General features: G+C 44.0%; 1 protein-coding gene across 2 annotated transcripts in view; it reads left to right on the plus strand.

Moving 5' to 3' along the window:
* Positions 1–6510: 6510 nt before the first annotated feature.
* The window catches only part of TAB3 (TGF-beta activated kinase 1 (MAP3K7) binding protein 3), an 83249-nt gene continuing 68648 nt past the window's right edge, over positions 6511–21111 (plus strand). For both annotated transcript variants that reach the window (XM_089653006.1, XM_089653007.1), the window contains exon 1: positions 6511–6823. The gene's annotated coding sequence lies outside the window, so the exon portion shown is untranslated. The remainder of the gene's footprint in view (positions 6824–21111) is intronic.

Genomic DNA, 21111 nt, shown 5'->3' on the forward strand with positions numbered 1-21111 from the left:
TCTATACTGATACCGTTTGCCAACATTTGGTATCATGCACATATGCATTTGCTGTGAAGCTCACACATTGGGCATATTTGGTGCATGGGAGTCCCTGGTGTTGCATATACAGGAGTTGGACAAAAATATGGAAACACTACACGATTTGCAGTTGTGAAAGTGATGACGATATTCATGTTGAAAGCAGACGTGAATCTGATCATTTATTTGCCATGTTGCGAGGTACAGTTTCAAAGGTTATGAAGGCATATACAGTTTCTGGGCAAACACCATCCCACGCTTATGACAAAGACTGTCTTGTGCCAACAGTAAAGCACAGTGGCGGTGCAATAATGCTTTCGCGCAGTCATATCCTGGTATTCTGCAGACCCATCATTACCTAGAAAGATAGAGTCAGTGCCAGCAACTATATACAAATTTTGGCCAACCATGTGCACTCCATGGTGCAGACATTGTTTCCTTAAGACAGCGCCATTTACCAAGACAATAATGCTTCAATTCACACAGCTGGTGTTGTCAGACGAAGTCTCACACCTTCCCTGGGCACCACAGTCGTCGGACCTCAATACCATAGAGCAACTATGGTCAATTTTGGAGAACAAGGTTCAGGCTCATTTTCTGCCTCTGGCATCTCTGCAAGGACTGGAACGATTTGTGCATGAAAAGTGGTATTCGGTTTCATTATCCACCATCCAAGACTTCTATTTGCCAATTCCCAGGAGAATTCAGGCCGTCTTGGATGCCAGAGGCAGTTCAACACCATATTTGGTGTTTCCCTAATTTTGTCCAACCCCTGTAGATATGAATGAGTGAGAAAGACTGGGCACAGTTTACGCCACAATTTGTGTAAGGCCTGAAAGCAGCTGCAACCCATTAAGCTACAGGAAAAGGACAGTGTGAGTACTTTTACACCCCCTGAGCCAAAGAGGGGAGAGGGCAGTCAGATGCAATACCCAACTAGTTCCCACTGGGACTACTTCACTGTTGATCTTGGAATACCTTGCCCAGGCACACCCTCAAGATGGATGGGTGGATGAGGAGAGTTTCAATCGGGGGTCAGAGGAGGTTCACCAAAGTGCTCTTACTAAGACTGTTGATGAATTTTTATTCATATTTGAAGAAGAAGTTTTCCTCCAAAGTTGTACAGTTTCTTGGGCATCCCATATACCCCTAGACCCCATCCAAGTTGTAAACCCCTAATAAAAACAACAAAACCAAGCTCAAGAACTATTTTACTGACTTTGGATGAGAGTGCTGGAAAATGCGTGCTACCTGGCTGTGCAGAGCTTAGGGGAACCCAAAAACTCAGCGGCCCTCGAGAGGATAGTGCTACACAATTTTGTCTCCAGTCTTTCAGGATAAACAGAGAGTGTGAATGTGAACAGTGAAAAAACAAACAGCAATAAGGGCCAGTTCACACCACATGCAGTCTAGTGCATTTGTTTCTGCATCAAAAATGCACTGATAGCAGGTTACATGGTTTCCAATGGCATAGTTCATACCAATGTGGTCAGTTCCAGAAAAAAAAAGTAGAACATGCTTCATTTTCTTCTGCACTGAACTGTACTGGAAAGTAGTAAAATGTATCACAAATGCAACAGAAATGCACTAAAATGCACGTGTCCATATTTAAGTTGAAAAAGAGAGGGAGAAAAAGTAAGCTGGAATGCATCTAAAACGAGCATTCAGAAGCGCATCTGGAACGCATCCAGACTGCATTTCTATGGTGTGAACCAGCCCTAAAAGCTTACAGAGTTTCTCTTCAGGTTCTTGTTACACATACACCCCAATCCTCTGTGGGTATTATACACTCTCCCTGCATTGCACACCACAACTATTCAGTTCCCTCCTTGTCTGGTTACTCTAGGGACATACACTATATTGCCAAAAGTATTGGAACGCCTGCCTTTACATGCACATTAACTTTTTTTTTTTATATTAACAATTTTTAATAATTTTCACAAAGATATATGCACATCGATGGTGAGATCTGCATGGTTACAAACATAATATTGACATATAGTTACATTGAGGAGGCCGTCAAAACTAAAAATCTGTAGAAAGGTGGGAGGAGGAGAAATTTTCCCATGGGTGGCACACTGCCTCGAACACAGCAATCGAACAGGCATGTATAGCAGTCAGGTACTCCGTCTGTCGCACATCAGCAATAATTTTAAACAGCATTGACATCGAAGGAGGTATAGAAGATAGCCAACACATAGGAATGCTTCTTCTGGCCGCAGTCCGAATATGTGTGGAGAGTTTCCTAGCCATTCTGGGAAGACCTGGAAATGGCAGGCTCAGTAAAAAGTACAGAGACTCAAAAGGGAGAGAGGTCTGCAATAACAATTGTAAAAAAGACAAAACATCTTCCCAAAAAGGGACAATGGAACCACAAGTCCAAAAAATATGGAAGACGGAGCCAATGTCTTTCCCACAACGCCAGCAAGCAGAAGAAGCACTCTGATTAAAGGCATGGACAACCTCTGGAGTTTTGTACCATAACATCAAAACTTTATATGTGTTTTCTTTATAAACCACACAGACGGAAGATTTAGACGTGTTGTCCCAAATTTTCTTCCATTGTGTAAGGTCAATGTCACATTGCAAAAAACTGGGACCACTTGCGCATGTAGTGATGAGTGTCGCTAGCGAGGGGAGTAGCATCCATAATAATTTTATATATATTAGAAACTATGCCCTTTTGATGTGGACCTTGTATACAGAGACGATCAAAGGGAGTAGGATTCCCAAGAGTCACCATGGGGGATATAGTGGAGAAAAAATGACGTATCTGGAGATATATATAAAAATGGTGGGAGGGCAGATCTTTTTTCTGGAGATATGAGAATGGTTGCAGCTTTCGAGTAACAGGATGTACTAGGTGACGAAGTTGGAAAAGTCTGGCCGTGACCCAAGGAGACATACGGGGCACCGCCAGACTATCTGGAAGGTCAGGGTTAAAAAGGATATCAGTGGGGAGCAATCAGAGGCCAATGCAAACCTGGTTTTTCATTTCCGCCATATACTCATGGAGAATTGCATAGGGCCAAGGAACAGGCGGCGAATAGGGGAAAGGTCCACCGTCGAAGATGACCATAGGAAAGAGCAGGGATAAGTCGGGGTCAATTGTAGGGATTCTATCTCAGTCCACAGATTAGGAGGGGATAGAGTGGGCCATGATGTAAGGAAGCGGAGGTGAGTAGCGTAGTAATAGGTCACAATATCCGGTGCACCCAGGCCTCCTCTAGAACGCAGAGAAAGCAGTACACTACGTGCAATTCTATGTCGCTTATTATGCCAAATGAAATGTAGAAGAGATTTCTGCAGGGAGTGTAGCTTTGACATAGAGAAAGGGAGGGTCGCAAATAAATACAAAAGTTTGGGTAAAACAGTCATCTTTATGATGTTGATACGTGCCAAAAATGATAAGGGTAGAGTATCCCAAGATTTCAGGGAACGGGAAATAGCTATAGAGTCGGGAAGTTGGCGTCATATATTGAACTGGTATTTTAGAAAGCGGGTGCACCATCGATACAGAAAAGATTCTTGAAGGGACAAGAGGACAACTGGTGAGATATGGAGTGGGAGTGCTTCAGTCTTGGAGGTGTTAACCTTATAACCCGAGAGAGCCCCGAACTGTTGTAAACGTTTATGCAGTGTTGTTAGGGAGATTTGGGGGTTCGAGAGTGTAAGAAGGATATCATCCGCAAAAAGGGACAATTTGTATTCACGACCATGAGACGTTATGCCTTGTATATCAGGATGGGACCGGATTGCAATAGCCAGTGGCTCCAAACAGAGAATAAACAACAGAGGAGAGAGAGGACATCCCTGACGCGTACCATTCGACATTTGGAAAGGGGGCGAGAGAAAAGAGGCCATTCTGACCTGCGAGGAAGGATGAGAATAGAGGGCCTTCAAAGCTGCCACAAAAGGTCCACGGAAGCCAAACTTCTCCAACACCATAAACATATAAGGCCAGCTGAGATGATCTAATGCTTTTTGGGCATCCAAGCTCAATAAAATGGTGGGAATAGAAGACCGGTTAACCAAGTCAACCAGATCAATAGATCTCCTGGTGTTGTCCGCTGCATGTCTGGCTGGGACAAAGCCTACTTGGTCTCTGTGTATGAGTTTGGAGATGAGTTTAGAGAGCCGATTGGCTAGGATCTTAGTACAAATCTTGTAATAAGAATTCAGCAGAGCAATAGGACAGTAGTTATCTAAGATAGAATGATCCTTGTCAGGTTTGGGAATTACAGAGATGTAAGCACGGGAGAAGTCCACTTGTGGAGTAATACCTTTAAAAAGGTCGTGATAGAAAGAGAGAAGGTGGGGAGCCAGGGTACCAATGAAAGTCTTATAATAAGAGTAGGGAAGCCCGTCTGGTCCCGGGGTTTTGCGTGAGGGGAGATGTTTGACTGAATTAAATAATTCTTCAGGCGAGATGTCAGCGTTGAGAGCTGCAATATCAGAAGACGAAAGCTTAGACAACAATAGAGGGTCAAAAAACCTATCAAAAGAGATCTCTGTGAGAGGAGGGTGTTGGTCTGGGGTCAAACAGTTATAGAGGGATTCATAATATGAGCCAATAAGGGAGACCATTACATGGGGATCATAAGTAGGACCTCCATTCGGCTGGACAAGATGGTCCAGCACCGTAGAGGGGATTGGGCTTTAAGATTATTAACAAGCATACGGTGAGGTTTGTTATAGAATTCATAGAATTTCTGCCTGACCCAGAGAAGAGATTTTGTGGACTTACAGGCATCAAGGGACTTGATTTGGTCACGAAGAGAAGTTACTCTATACCGCTCAGAAATAGACGGTTTTGCAAGGAGTCTATGTTCAGCCAGAGTTAACTGGCGGACTAGAGCAATCCTGGCTCACTCCGAGGACTTCTTCAGGCGAGAGCCCATAGAGATACAAAGGCCACGAAATACCACCTTATTGGCTTCCCATACGGTTGAGGTAGATGTTACAGAGCCTGCATTAAGTTGAAAGTACATATCAAGTCCTTGAGAGAGCTCAGTACGGAGATGTTCCATGGATAAAAAGGTCTCATTAAAGCGCCAATGGCCTGTTTTTGGAATAACATTAGGGAATAACATGTTTAAGGTCAAAGAAGCGTGATCAGACCAGGTGATGGGATATCAGAAAAGACTAGAAGAGGGAGAAGAGGAGCTGTAATGAAAAAGTGATCTAGGCGGGAGTAACTGTGATGAGGTGTAGAGCAAAAAGTAAATTGTTTGTGGGTAGGATGTCGGATCTGCCAGGCGTCAAAGAGATGATGCTCCCTGATCAATTTGCGGAAGGATTTTGAGGAGGAGCATTGCCGCTTCGAAGGAGTGGACTCGAAGAGAACCTTCCTATCTTTGTGAGGTGAAAGGATTAAATTAAAATCACCCCCAGTAATCATATGTAGAGTGGAGAAGAACCCTAATTTAGCGAGCATTTGTGTGAGGAACTGCAACTGACCTGAATTGGGGCATAGAGATTCATTAAAATAAGGGGGGTGTCACCGAGCAAACATTCTAAGATAATGAAGCGACCATGTTGATCAAGCTTGGAGGAAACAACCCGAAGGGAGCAGTGTTTTCGAATCAGGATTGCCACCCCAGCCTTGCCAGATGGGTCGAAGGCTGAATAGGATTGGAAAAAATACCTAGCGGCAAAACGAAAAGAGCCTGTCGATTTAAAATGGGTCTCCTGGACAAAAATAATATCTGCTCCTGAGGATCGGAATTCCTTCAAAGCCACCCACCGTTTCTAGACAGAGTTAAGGCCTTTAACATTATAGGATAAAAGTCGTAGAGCCATCACAAAATGACAATGAGTGTAGCAAATGTACCAGCAGAAAAGATAAATGAAATACCACCGATGAGATTAGACAGAGAACTGATAACATTAATAGACAAACCAAAAAAATGACAATAAGGAACATAGTCTTTAGCTATTGACTCTGCAGCCATTTGGCGACTTCTACGCACCCTACACTTCAGCATGCGCTGACCCCGCTCTGTCATTTTACGTGGCCTACCACTTGGTGGCTGAGTTTCTGTTGTTCCCAGTTGCTTCCACTTTGTTATAATAATAACAGCTGACTGTGGAATATTTAGTAGGAAGGAAATTTCACGGATGGACTTATTGCACAGGTGACAACCTATCACAGTACCACGCTTGGAGTCACTGAACCCCTGATAGCGACCCATTCTCTCACAAATGTTTGTAGAAGCAGTCTGCATGCCTAGGTGCTTGATTTTATACACCTGTGACCATGGAGGTGATTGGAACACATGAATCCAAGGATTTGGAGGGCTGGCCCAATACTTTTGGCAATATAGTGTATAACCATATTTTCCTTCACAGGCTAATACACGAACTACAATAACTCCCCCCTAATACAAGCACGTCTGCTATACATACTAACAGCACCCAGCTCCCCCTCGTCACTTCTCGCGATAGCTAGTGAAAGCCCAGCGCTCCCTGCCCGTTCTAGCTCTGTCCAGGTGACATCACGAGACCACGGGACCGGATGTAGGAAGTGAGTGTGGGCTCTGTGCTGGAGAGGCACAGTACATCATCATCCCAGCGATCTGTGACATCTCCAGTACCCGCTGTGCGGCGCTCAGGCCTGGTCAGGTTACACAGCGTTTAGCGGGCTCGGGATCCGCCTGTGTTGCTGCTGCAGGCTGGGGACCGCTCTGTGCTGGCCTGACATGGAGCACTGACAGCCGTGTCACCTGGTCGGGCTTCCTGACACTGGGGCACCGTCATGGGACAGCAGTGAGCGCAGCAGCCGAGCTTCTTCCCCGTACAGGTAGGGTGTGCACTACAGTGTGCGCGAGGGGGATGGGAGGGGAGTCTGTTCTGTGTGACGGGGGAGGGGGATATAACACAGGGACACAGACTGGACTGGGGGCTGTGCAGGGAGTCTCATCATGGACCAAGCAGGGCAGAGTGTGGGTGTCATATCTTGACACAGGGCTCTTCTTTATTACAGCTTTACCTTTTCTTCAATGTGTTAATGATGTATGTAAAATGTCCTAGTAAATGAACATGCACACAGCTTTCCAGTACAAATGTCAACTTCTGCAGGATTGTTTCCTCTAAATGACGGCAAATCTCAAGGAACGGCATATATATATATATATATAACATACACACAGTATTCAGCTTCTTGTGCATCTTTGTGGCTGCTGATCCTCAAGGCAGCTTTGTAGCCACTTCCTGTCCATGGACTATGGCAGGGGTAGGCAATCCCAGTGCTCCAGCTGTTGCAGAAGTCCTATCAAGCACTACAGGACTCTGAGGTTGGCTACCCTTGCACTACAACAGTGTTTCTCAACTCCAGTCCTCATGGACCCCAAACAGGTCATGTTTTCAGGATTTCCCTCAGATGAAACAGCTGTGGTAATTACTAAGGCAGTGAAACTGATCAAATCACCTGTGCAAAATAATGGAAATCCTGAAAACATGACCTGTTGGGGGTCCATGAGGACTGGAGTTGAGAAACACTGCACTACAAGAACAAACTGATCATCATTTCTTAGGACGGCTTGCCTGTGCTGTGGTACAGCTGGTTGTGGTCTCTATTGGGAGAGCTGGTGACAACCCAGGAGAACAGTCAGTAGATAGGGACACAGCCATTTTCACCCCATAGCAGGAAGTGTCTGCACAAGGACCTTTGAGTCAGGAGCACCGAGTATTCTGTTTTAATAAAAGCTGCAAATTTCAAATATATACTGAAATTACTTTTCAAATGAAGGCTTGTATGAGGTTTTGGTTTTACATCTACTTTAATTGGAAACCCTATGACAGCGTGGGGGCAGATTTACGTTCAAAGTGGAAACATCTATTGTTGGTTGTAGTTGCATTATTATATATCAGGGGTCTCCAGACTTTCTAAACAAAGGGCCATTTTACTGTCATTCAGACTTTAGGGGGGCCAGATTGTTCCCAGTGGGGCTAAACAATGCCCCTTCATTGTTGTCAGTGGGAGGAATTACGCCCCGCTGTTGGCGTTTGTGGGAGGAATTACGCCCCGCTGTTGGCGTTTGTGGGAGGAATTACGCCCCGCTGTTGGCGTCAGTGGGAGGAATTACGCCCCGCTGTTGGCGTCAGTGGGAGGAATTACGCCCCGCTGTGGGCGTCAGTGGGAGCAATTGCTCCCCGCTGGCGGCGAAAATTCGGCCGATAAACGACCCGTCTATGGCCTGCATTAGACCCCCTGTACAGTAAACTACTTCTTATTGGAGTTGAACTCAGCCACATTCAGATTTTAGTCCGAACCCATCTGACCGAGCCTTCCAGGAAGCTCTCAACTGTACTAAGCCAATCATAACTGACTGCCCTGTTGTATACATTGTTTACATGTGGCTGTGGGGTTGTGAATGCCCCGGAAACAGATGATTGGCCCAGTACAGGTGTCAGTTTCCTGGTAGGCTTGCTTACATGGTTTCTGACTAGTATCTAAATATGCCTGTGATTATCTGTGCTCCCTATACACAGACATCTTCTCTGTGAGCCTCTATGTGTTGTGTTTTTGCAGTCAATGATAAAGTGCTTCTACCATTGACATAAAATACAGTTTTCAGGATAGATCTACTTGCACTGATATGTTTTCCCAATTAAGTTTACAGCTCATCTTGCAGGCTTCATGCTTATTCTACTCCTGTCATTTTTCTGAGCATTTGACAACCACACAGAACCAGAGGTACCAACTAAAACTTTAATTCTTCAATTTCTGTTCATTGCTTCTATAGATGCTCAATCGTCCTTTACAAAATGCGTGTTTTTCTATTTTTGTATAAACTGTATAGTGGGGAACTAAATGTACATATGTGAACCATTTATACCCTGTGGTACCGTACAGTGCATTGGGGAAATAAATAGTACACTCAAAATGGATGGGTAAAGTGGTTCTAAACCTTAAAGCAGAGCTTCACCCAAAAGGGGAAGTTCTGCTTTAAGGCCCTCTCCCCCCCCCCCCCCCCCCTTTCACCAAATGGCACAGTTGAGATGCTGGGGACAGAGAAACGAGGGAAGGAACGTTTTGGGTGAGCACATCGCTGGATCCTGGGACAAGAATGATTTTATGCATTAAGGTAAGAAACCTTCTGTGCCACAGCATTTCCCTCCTCACTTCCCTTATATTTAAGTGAGCCTGATCTTGATTCTGCGCTGTGCATATAAACAGTGTGTCTCTCCCTTCTTACAGGGCAGATTGATAACAGTGGGAGCCATTGGCTCGTGTTGCTGTCAGTCAAATTCTGTAACAAGACAGCTCAGGATCTAGCCCGCATGAGGGCCCCCATAAAAAGTTTTTTTTATTCAGTGAAGGGGAAGAACCAGGAGTGCTGGCTGGGGACCCCAGAAGAGGAGGTTTAAGGCTGCTCTGTGCAAAACCATTAAACAGAGCAGATAAGTAAGACATGTTTGTTTTTTTAATAAAGCAAGAATTAAAACTTTCCAATCACTGTTACACAGCATGACATAATGCTCAAAAATGTATTGCATTAACGTAGCAAATATTCTGACTGGGTCCTTACTATCCATAAAAAGCTTGAGAAAAGGAAACCAGTAAAAGTGAGTTGTTGCACATAATGACTGAATCAGGTTTTAGCTTTTTATACACTAAGAAAGGGCTCTCCAGGCTTTCTAAACAAAGGGTGAATATACTGTCCTTCAGACCTCAAGAGGGCAGGGCTGTGGCAATTTGGAGTGGAAAATGGCAGGCTCACTGTTCCTTGATATAAATAAAAAAAAAAAAAGCACGCGCACACACACACACACACACACACACACCTCGAAAAATTAGATAGACTCATTACATGCAAAGCAAGATAGTCCAAGCCGTGATTTGTCATAATTGTGATGGTTATGGCTTACAGCTCATGAAAACCCCAAATCCACAATCTCAGAAAATTAGAATATTACATGCAATCAATAAAACAAGGATTGTACATAGAACAATATCGGACCTCTGAAAAGTATAAGCATGCATATGTACTCAGTACTTGGTTTGGGCCCCTTTTGCAGCAATTACTGCCTCAATGCGGCGTGGCATAGAAGCTATCAGCCTGTGGCACTGCTGAGGTATTATGGAAGACCAGGATGCTTCAATAGCGGCCTTCAGCTCTTCTGCATTGTTCGGTCTCATGTCTCTCATCTTTCTCTTGGCAATGCCCCATAGATTCTCTATGGTGTTCAGGTCAGGCGCGTTTGCTGGCCAATCAAGCACAGTAATACCATGGTCATTGAACCAGGTTTTTTTGCTTTTGGCAGTGTGGGCAGGTGCTAAGTCCTGCTGAAAATGAAGTCAGCATCCCCATAAAGCTCATCTGCGGAAGGAAGCATGAAGTGTTCCAAAATCTCCTGGTAGACGGCTGCATTGATCCTGGACTTAATGAAGCACAGTGGACCAACACCAGCAGATGACATGGCTCCCCAAATCAACACAGACTGTGGAAACTTCACACTGGACTTTAAGCATCTTGCAGTGTGTGCCTCTCTATTCTTCCTCCATACTCTGGGTCCTTGGTTTCCAAATGAGATGCAAAAGTTGCTCTCATCGGAAAAGAGAACTTTGGACCATTGAGCAACAGGCCAGGTCTTTTTTTCTTTAGCCCAGGTAAGACGCTTCTGACGTTGTTTGTTGTTCAGGAGCGACTTGACAAGAGGAATGTGACATTTGAAGCCCATGTCCAGGATCCGTCTGTGTGTGGTGTCTCTTGATGCACTGACTCCAGCCTCAGTCCACTCCTTGTGAAAGTCCCCACACACTTTTGAATGGCCTTTTCCTGACAATCCTCTCCAGGCTGCGGTCATCCCTGCTGCTTGTGCACCTTTTTCTTCCACACTTTTCCCTTCCACATAACTTTCTATTAATGTGCTTTGATACAGCACTTTGGGAACATCCAACTTCTTTTGCAATTACCTTTTGAGGCTTTCCCTCCTTATGGAGGGTGTCAATGATGGTTTTCTGCACAACTGTCAGGTCCGCAGTCTTTCCCATGATTGTGATTCCTACTGAACCAGACTGAGAGACCATTTAAAGGCTCAGAAACCCTTTGCAGGTGTTATGGCTGATTAGAGTGGGGCACTTTGAGCCTAGAATATTGCACCTTTTCACAATATTCTAATTTTCTGAGATTGTGGATTTGGAGTTTTCATGAGCTGTAAGCCATAATCATCACACTTATGACTGACACATCACGGCTTGAACTATCTTGCTTTGCATGTAATGAGTTTATCTCATATATTAGTTTCACCTTTTAAGTTGCATTACTGAAATAAATGAACTTTTGCACGATATTCTAATTTTTCGAGTTTCACCTGTGTGTATATATAGCACCTGTGGATAGTGGGATAAATAGTGCCCCATTGTTGGCTCCCCAGTGTTGAAATCAGTAGAAGAAATGGTGGCTTTAGACCTGGATAAAAGCAAACAAAGGGTCGCATCCAGGCCATAGGCCACTGTTTGAAGACCACTGCTCATGGAAAATGAAACAAAGATGAAATTGGTGAGTGAGAGCAACACATTTTATGGGGTCATATCTGTAAACTGTATAAAAAATAACTGTCCAGAGTCACATGAATATGAGTGCATCTATCTTTCTCTTCATCCAAATGTGTATGTACTATATATACCGTACATATGTATTTATATATTTTTACAAGATGATGTAACCACAGATTAACTTTTTGAATGATGTATCTCTATTACCTCACAATTAATGGCAGTCTAGCTGTTATTTTAGAGAGTTTTGTGAATTAACTTTTACCTAAAAGTAAAATGCATACAGTAAATTTCAATTGATCTGTGTTATAAAAAAAACTAGTGCAGTCTTTCTCAAACCTTTTTTAGTCAAGGCACACTTTAAAATTACGCACAATCTTGAGGCACCCCTTTCTGAAATGTAAAACTTAAATAATAAAATAATGAAATAAAAATACAATAATAGTGCTGAGTAGAACAAAAAATACTTAGTAACCCTGTTAGGTTAAAAACATCAAAAGCAATACCTACAGGAGGAGGCAAACAGTCAACTGACCAGATGAGCTAAGAAATATTTGTTAACCCTATTGCATACAGTGGTTCCTTCTGCTGGCTCTTCAGCTCCTTCGGTGTCTGTCTGTCCTTTTGTCCAAGCAGGAACACAAGCAGAGACATATAGGGGAGATTTACTAAAATTGGACCACTCAGAATCTCATGTAGCTGTGCATGGAAGCCAGTCAGCTTCTCAGGTTGTTCAATTAAGGTTTGACAAAACTTGGAAGCTGATTGGTTTCTATTCAGAGCTGCACCTTCCAGTTTTAGTAAATCAACCCCATGTAGTTCCATTCAGCAGCCAATTGTCAGTCATAAAGGTAGTCCCATACAGTAACAGATGACCTTCACACAGGAAGTCCCATGCAGCAGCCCACTGGAGAGATGGTGTCATTGAAGCTGCAGCACTAGGAACAGTACCTAGGCTTACTGTGGTTCTTACTGAAGAGAATTAAAAGCACACATCAAATTCATGGCCTGCCTGACGTTTTCTATGAGTGTTTTGGGATGGTGGGGAATGGACTTATTATAAAATAATTTAATACTACACTGGAGAATGATGGTTGTCACTTTCCACTATGGATATTAATTGTATGGACGCATCCATATGAAATAATTATATGAACAAATCCTTGCCATTTTATACCAAGAGAAAACATATGTAGACCTTGTCTTCTGCTGTAATTTAGTACTTTTATGCTTTATCAATTCCACTTAAACTGGTTGTAAACCCTTACATCAGGGTTTAACAAATTTGCTTTGAATGTAGGAGCCAGCTAAAAAAGTTAGGAGTCAGTTGGAGGTTTTTTTGACTAGCGGCTTTATTTTCAATGACGGAGATTGCAGATCTTGAATTTGCGCATGGAGGGGACTGGAGCTGAGGTTTTTGGGGGCTGAGGTTTTTGGTGTGTGTGGCATTCTGTGTGGCCTCCTGCATCACATGTGGGGACTGCGAGGAGATGGGGTGGGCCACGTTATGCACGGATTGGCTGGTGGGGGAGCCTATTTGCATGGCACCAGTGGGTCTGCTGGGGGAGGTGGCGGAGTGTGCACAGGGGTGCCGGTGTTTGGAGAAGAAAAGAGGAACGTGGGCTTTGCTGTGGGTAAGCTGCATGTCTGGGGTGTTGGGAAATGGGAGTTGATCGCGCCTGGTGCTGGCGGTGAGTGGGCTGGTGAAAGGCCAGGTGCCAGGATGTGGTTTCTGGTTGCCATGGTGACCTGGGATTTGTCAAGCCCTGACACCCCCCCAATATCCTGATTTCCCTCCCCCCTCTATACATCCCTCCCCCCTCCTATTTTTCTAAGTGCAGAAACAACTACTTAGTCTATATGTATTCCTGACGCTTTTAAATATAGCAAAAAATACTACTGGTTTTCCTTGAAAATGTCAGCTTCTAACATATTTTCTTCTCATTGACTAGGCCTTTAATAGGCAAATACCCATAATCGGGGGTCATCACAGTGTGATGAGCGGTGGCTTGCAGGCTTCGGAAACTAAGTGACATCCTCTGATGAATTGCTGTTATTTTAGGGCTATGTAAATGTGTGCCGCCTTGGTATTTTGGGTACTCCTATGCCTACTGCATTTGCCAAATGGTATGTGGAGAGCGAGGTGAATCCAATAAGGGCTATTGTTATTTGCTGTTCTTGCATGATTTATTCTAGACATTTAAATGCTGGGGTCAGTTTCACACAACTGTGCAAATGTAGATTTATTAGTCTGACTCATTTCTAATTATATTGCTCCTCTCCAAACTAACATTGGGAGACTTGAAAATTGCTATAGCACCCTAGCTGTTTGGCACATTAGCTTAACACTGCTAACATCTACAAATTTATTGTGCGTGTTATATACACATTTACTTTTATATAACTGTATTAAAATATTGATCATTGTGCATTTTTGTTGTTAACAGTTTACAATAGCAGATATATAATTGTATTGTGTTCAGCAAAAACACAAAAAAAAAAACTTGCATTTTGTTAATTACTTTGTGCAGGTACGTTGACTTGCACTGCAATTTCTATTAATAGGTCCTTTTAACTTGAGTCAGCTCGTCAAGAAATGGAGATAAACGTGTTTGGTCAATGCATGTCCATGCACTGCACAGATGTGAAGTATACAAAATGCAAACCTGTACGCTTCTGTTAACCACATATAAAATGCAAAAGTGTGAATGGATCCTTAAAGTGGACCTGAATTCGCAAAGAGAAGATTTTTTTTATGTTAAAAGGAACATCCTAGAAATGTTAATTGTGTCTAAGTAGAACCATGAAAAGGTGCTTTCAGGTAAAAAAAATGCCTAGGCTTTATAGTACTAGCTGAGCAAACTGTTGGCGCTATATAAATCCTGTATAATAATAATATTAGTACTACTTTAAATACATTTAAAGAGACATTTTGTACACTGCTCAAAAAAATTAAAGGAACACTTTGAAAACATATCAGATCTCAATGGGGAAAAATATCATGCTGCATATCTATGCTGATATGGACTGAGTAGTGTGTTAGGAACGTAAGGATGCCCCATCATTTGATGGAAATGAAAATTATCAACCTCCAGAGGACTGAATTCAAAGGCACCCCGAAAATCAAAGTGAAAAAAATTATGCAGCAGATTAGTCCATTTTGCTTAAATTTCATTGCAGCAACGCAAAAGGGTACTCAGTAGTTTGTATGTCTCCCACGTGCTTGCATGCATGCCTGCCTGACAACGGTGAGGCATGCTCCTAATTAGACGACAGATGGTTTCCTGGGGTATCTCTTCCCAGATCTGGACCAGGGCATCAATGAGCTCCTGGACAGTCTGAGATGCAGTCTGGCGACATCGGATGGACAGAAACATGATATTCCAGAGGTGTTCTATTGGATTTAGGTCAGGCGAGCTTGGGGGCCATTCAATGGTATTAATTCCTTCATCCTCCAGGAACTGCCTGCATACTCTCGCCACATGAGGCTGGGCATTGTCGTGCACCAGGAGGAAACCAAGACCCACTGCACCAGCGTAGAGTCCGACAATGGGTCCAAAGATTTCATCCCGATACCTAATGGCAGTCGGGGTGCCATTGTCTAGCCTGTAAAGGTCTGTGCGTCACTCCATGGATATGCCTCCCCAGACCATCACTGACCCACCACCAAAGACGGTCATGCTGAAGGATGTTACAGGCAGTATAAAGTTCTCCATGGCTTCTCCAGACCCTTTCATGCCTGTCACATGGGTGTGAGCCTGCACTCATCTGTGAAAAGCACAGGGCACCAGTGGCGGACCTGCCAATTCTTGTGTTCAACGGCAAATGCCAATCGAGTTCTATAGTGCTGGGCAGTGAGCACAGGGCCCACTAGAGGACGGCGAGCCATCAGGTCACCATCATGAAGTCTATTTCTGATTGTTTGGTCATAGACATTCACACCAGTGGCCTGCTGGAGGTAATTTTGTAGGGCTCTGGCAGTGCTTACCCTGTTCTTCCTTGCACAAAGGAGCAGATACTGGTCCTGGTGCTGGGTTAAGAACAGGCCCTGTCCAGCTCTCCTAGAGTAACAACCTGTCTCCTGTAATCTCCTCCATGCTCTTGATACTGTACTGGAAGACATAGCCTGGCAATGGCATGTATTGATGTGCCATCCTGGAGGAGTTGGGACTGTCTGTGCAACCTCTGTAGGGTCCAGGTATGGTCTCATGCTACCAGTAGTGACACTGACCCTAGCCAAATGCAAAACTACTGAAAAACAGTCAGAAAAGATGAGTAAAGAAAGAAAAATGTCAGTGGCCTCCACCTATAAAACCATTCCTGGGGGTTGCCTCATTGTTATCCATGCAGTGCACCTGTTGTTAATTCCATTAACACCAAAGCAGCTAAAACTGATTAACAATCCACTCTGCTACTTAACTGGCAAAATAAACAAGGAATCAGCCTTTTCTTATTTGCACCGTCATTTTCAAAAAGATCCTTATTGCCCAAACCACATCCAGGGCATGTAAAGATCTTTCTCTTGCCGACTGAATCCTAGGAAAAAAGAGAGAAGTACAATGTCCTGATTCAAATGGAAACTAGAAACCACCTTCGGCAAAAAAGACAGATGAGTCCGCCGCAACACCACCTTATCCTGATGCAAAATCAAAAGTGGTTCTCTACAAGAGAGAGCTGCCAACTCCGACAACCGTCTTGCAGAGGTGATTGCCACCAAAAACAGAACCTTCTGAGTTAGCAAAACTAATAGAATTACCCTGATAGGCTAAATGGTGGTTTTTGTAACACTGCCAAGACCAAGTTCAAGTCCCAAGGACACGGGGCTGACAGGAACAGTACGCATCACCTCCTGTAAAGCAAAAAGAAACAAACCAAAGAGAGAGAGGAGCAATGGGTATTTGGGGAAAAAAATGTCCAAAGCTGAAATCTGACATTTTATTAGTACCAACAGCCAACCTCTTCTCTACTCCTGATTGGTGAAAAGACAAAATTCTTCCAATCAAATATTTTTCCATGGATTTTTGGACTTCATACCAATAACTATGTCTTCCAAGCTTTATAATAAATGTTTCTAGAAACCAGCTTCCTAGCATTTAACATTGTGTGGGTAACCGAGCCTGACACTCCCCTATCTTTCAAGATTTGGGTCCCAATAGCCATGCCGTCAAATTCAGAGACCGTAAAGCTAGGTGCGATATAGGTCCCTGAGACAGCAGATCTGGCAGAGGCCATGGATCGTCCACTGCTAGCCTCACAATGTCCACTTACCAAGACCTCCTGGGCCATGCTGATGCAGCTGATAGCATTGGAATCACCTTGTCTCAAATCCAGCCTAAGAGCCACGGCAGTAGCTGCATTGGGGGGGGGGAGGCATAGATTAGGGAAAACTGGTCCCACAGTATTACCAAGGCATCCACTACTATCACAAGAGGGTCCTGCGCCCTGGACACAAACCTGTCCAACTTGCTGTTGAACCTGGACACCAATAGATCTACGTCCGGACACCCCCCCCCCCCCCCCCCCCAGTGCTGGCAGATTGCCGAGAACACCTCAGGACACAGGGCCCATTCCTCTCGGAAACCACTGCAGTCCAGTAGTCCACCTGCCAATTCTCTATCCCTGAAATGAATACTGCTGACAAAACTGGAACATGCACTTCTGCCCAGGCCAGAATGTGTTTTACCTAATCCTGGGACCACCTTGGTGGTTGATGTATGCCACTGCTGTGGCATTGTCGGATTGAACCCTGACTGGCCAGCCACGAAGCCTGGTCACCCAATACCTCAGTTTAAGCTGCACTGCTCAAAGCTCCAGGATATTGATGGGAACGATATTTCCTGCGGCAACCGTGTCCCTTGAACTGTGGTCCCCTCTAGAACAGCCCCCCAACCCGAGAGGCTGGCATCAGTTGTTACTAGCTTCCAAACCACTGGCAGGAAAGATTTTCCCCTTTCCAAATTCCAAGCTTCCTACCACCAATTTTAAGATTCGCAGCACCCTGGGGGGTCAGAGACATGCAGTATTCTTTTTGTTTCACACCAATGGAAGATTCCTCTGTAAAGGTCTTGAATGTAACTGCGTATAGGGCACTGCCTTGAACGAGGATACCTTCTACTCCATTAACCTCATACAAAGACTTGTGGAAGGATACTTCCTGCTCCTCAACTTCTGAACCTGATTTCTCGGGGCATGTCCCTTTCCTGGAGGCAGAAACACCTTTGCCTGTATTCTGTGTAGGAACAACCCCAAATACTCTAGACCAGTGGTCGGCAAGCCGCGGCTCGCGAGCCACATGCGGCTCTTTACAAGCTTAAATGCGGCTCTTCTGTGTGCCGGGCGCCCGCTCCCCTCCCTCCCCTCCCTCCTCTCCCTCCCCTCCCTCCTCTCCCTCCCCTCCCTCCTCTCCCTCCCCTCCCTCCCCTCCCTCCTCTCCCTCCCCTCCCTCCTCTCGGACGGGCGTGTGCCGGGCGGCCGCCCCCTCACCTCCCCTCACCTCCCCCCTCTCGGGCGGCCGCCCCAAAAGTCAGGACTCTGCAGCTGTCAGGATGTAGGCGGGGCAGCCAGGATGTAGGCGGGGCAGCGTGACTAACTCCTCTCCTCTCACAGTCCGCCCTGAAGACCAGAACGGCGCGGGAAGCACGACGAGAGGAACGCGCGGAGCAAAGGTAAGTGAATTGACACAGGGGAGACTTACTATATGGGGGACTTACTATATATGGGGGACTTACTATATATGGGGGACTTACTATATGGGGGGGACTTACTATATGGGGGGGGACTTACTATATTGGGGATGAATTACTATATGGGGGGGGACTTACTATATGGGAGATGAATTACTATATGGGGGATGAATTACTATATGGGGGATGAATTACTATATGGGGGATGAATTACTATATGGGGGATGAATTACTATATGGGGGATGAATTACTATATGGGGGATGAATTACTATATGGGGGATGAATTACTATGGGGGATGAATTACTATGGGGGGGATGAATTACTATGGGGGGGATGAATTACTGTGGGGGGGATGAATTACTATGGGGGGGATGAATTACTATGGGGGGGATGAATTACTATGGGGGGATGAATTACTATATGGGGGATGAATTACTATGGGGGGATGAATTACTATATGGGGGGATGAATTACTATATGGGGGGATGAATTGCTATATGGGGGATGAATTGCTATATGGGGGATGAATTGCTATATGGGGGATGAATTGCTATATGGGGGATGAATTGCTATATGGGGGATGAATTACTATATGGGGGATGAATTACTATATGGGGGATGAATTACTATATGGGAGATGTATTTTCAGTTTTAAAAATGTGGCTCTCAAAATAAATTTCAATCGTGGTTTTGGCGAGATTTGGCTCATTTGAAAAAAAAGGTTGCCCACCACTGCTCTAGACTTTTGTACTTGCTCCAGGACTGATTCCTCGAAGTTGAGCACCCAGCTTAGGCGTTCCAGGGTATGAACCGCAAAAGCCACCTTTTTCACTCTGTTTTACAATAACATTATTTAATATTGTATATAATATATACAAAATTTTATAGACCATTTTATTTTGGTGTACTTTTTTTTTTTTTTTTTTGATTCTGTGAAAGTAATGAAATCAATACATGTTGCAAAAAGCAAATAAGCATCTAAAATCTGTCCGTGAAGCAAAAATGGTCCCACCCTTGTTATATGCATATGTTGAACTGCATTAATAGAGACATTGAATAGCAACACTAATTTTAGTGTGTGTTTTTCTAGTGAAGATGTTGCCTACAATAGGCTGAAACTCAACAGACTTTGAAAAAGGTAGAACACTGTTGTACAGCTCCCTATCCAGCGCGTGGCAGATAGTTTTGAGGCACGGGACAAGCACTGAGCCAACTCCAAGCTGTACATAACCCTTCATCTCCACATACCAAACACTTAGACGAGAGAGCAATAACCTGAATTGCTCCCCCAATATCCACACTTCAGGTTTGCCCTTTCTATGGATTTATATAAATACAGTGCTTTATTAACCTAGAAACACCAAATTTATCTCCCATATGAAGTGCATTAAAATGTAAAATTCAGCCACCATATGAAGTGCCTTATAAACCAAATAAAATGAAACCAAAATGTTTTTTTAAAGTGCATATATAAAAAGTGCTTTGTGCTCAATCTCATGTGTCCCAGTGTGTCATAAATTACACATTCACATCACACTCCCCATATACACTGACCCATGAATCCTGGGCCAGCTTGTGCTTAATAACCCTGGTTTTCCAACACTCCTCTCAAACGCCACCAGAGGTTCACTCATACCGGTTGGGTTAAAGACAATAAAAACTGCCATAGTGTAGACATTTTTTATTAATAAAACCACATAAGAACCAGTAACACTCACATAATTTTGTACTGTACTCCGGCGGCGTTACATGACTCAAACCCACACATGGACCGAGCTCACACCTTGCTGTGCAGTGTAGCCGATACCAAAGGAGAGTAAGTGATACATGTGAGTTCTGGGGTACAGTATGAATTATGTGCAGGCTCAGGGTGACATTGCTGCTTCTCGTCAGACAGTACACTGGAGGAACATTTCACAGGACATGTGTTACTGGCAGAATCACCAGAGTCAAATAAAGGAAAAGAAGCTTGAAAAAATGGAAACTAATTCAGCCACATGCAAAGCTGCAAAATATTAAACATTTGTGCTTGGGCTTAGGCATTTTGTTAAAAAAAAAAAATGCAAGTAGGATGAGGCAATGCTGTTCAAATTTGGTTGCACAGTCATGTTAGGTCAACTGCTGTTGTACTTAGATAACACTGCATCTAGCTCTGTACATCCACCCTTTTCATTTATGACATGTTGGCATCATCCCATTGAAAGTTAGAGTGGCAAGGCTCAAAACATACTGAACTGTGAATGTCATACACTTAGAGAAAATTTCAGTTTTTCTTTTTGCACATATAACATTTTGACTTTTATTTTCATGCATACAGGAGTTGTTTGGTTTGCTTTCCACCTCAGTTGAATGAGTTTTTGGTTGCAATTGTTTTAAGAAGACTATGTCTAACTAGACTTCTCCAAACTGTAGATGGTGTGCCAGGGTCCTAGTGCTTTCTGGCAGGTCTGAGATGGTAGAGGAGATGGACTTCAATAGTATTCAAGGGAAGTAAGTTTAATTATTCTGGTCGACTAGTAATTTAGTATGTATGTAGCACTACCCCCTTCAGAGTTGTTGAGTTATTTATATTCTCCCTGTCGTTCAGGGTCTCTCTCTGTAAAGCCCAACCCTTGCTTTCACCACAGTACTCTTTTAAACTGTGTGTAAATTTACCACCAGAAAGTAGACACACAGAATAGAGTAAACTTGTATGATGTTTATATTAGACTTCAATGTAAGCTTGGTAAAAAAAAGCACAAAGTAGTATAGGTGAGTGTAATGGCAATTGTCACCCTTAGCAACTTTTAAGCAAAGAAACCAGACTCCTGCCCTTCTCACCAACTTGTGACAAAGGACCAGCCAATCTCATACCACACTGCCCCTTGCATAACAATGGCACTCTCAGCTGCACCCTGCACA

Source organism: Staurois parvus, unplaced genomic scaffold, assembly GCF_062004578.1.
Source record: "Staurois parvus isolate SC_StPar_1 unplaced genomic scaffold, SC_StPar_1.0 ptg000696l, whole genome shotgun sequence".
NCBI lineage: Eukaryota > Metazoa > Chordata > Amphibia > Anura > Ranidae > Staurois > Staurois parvus.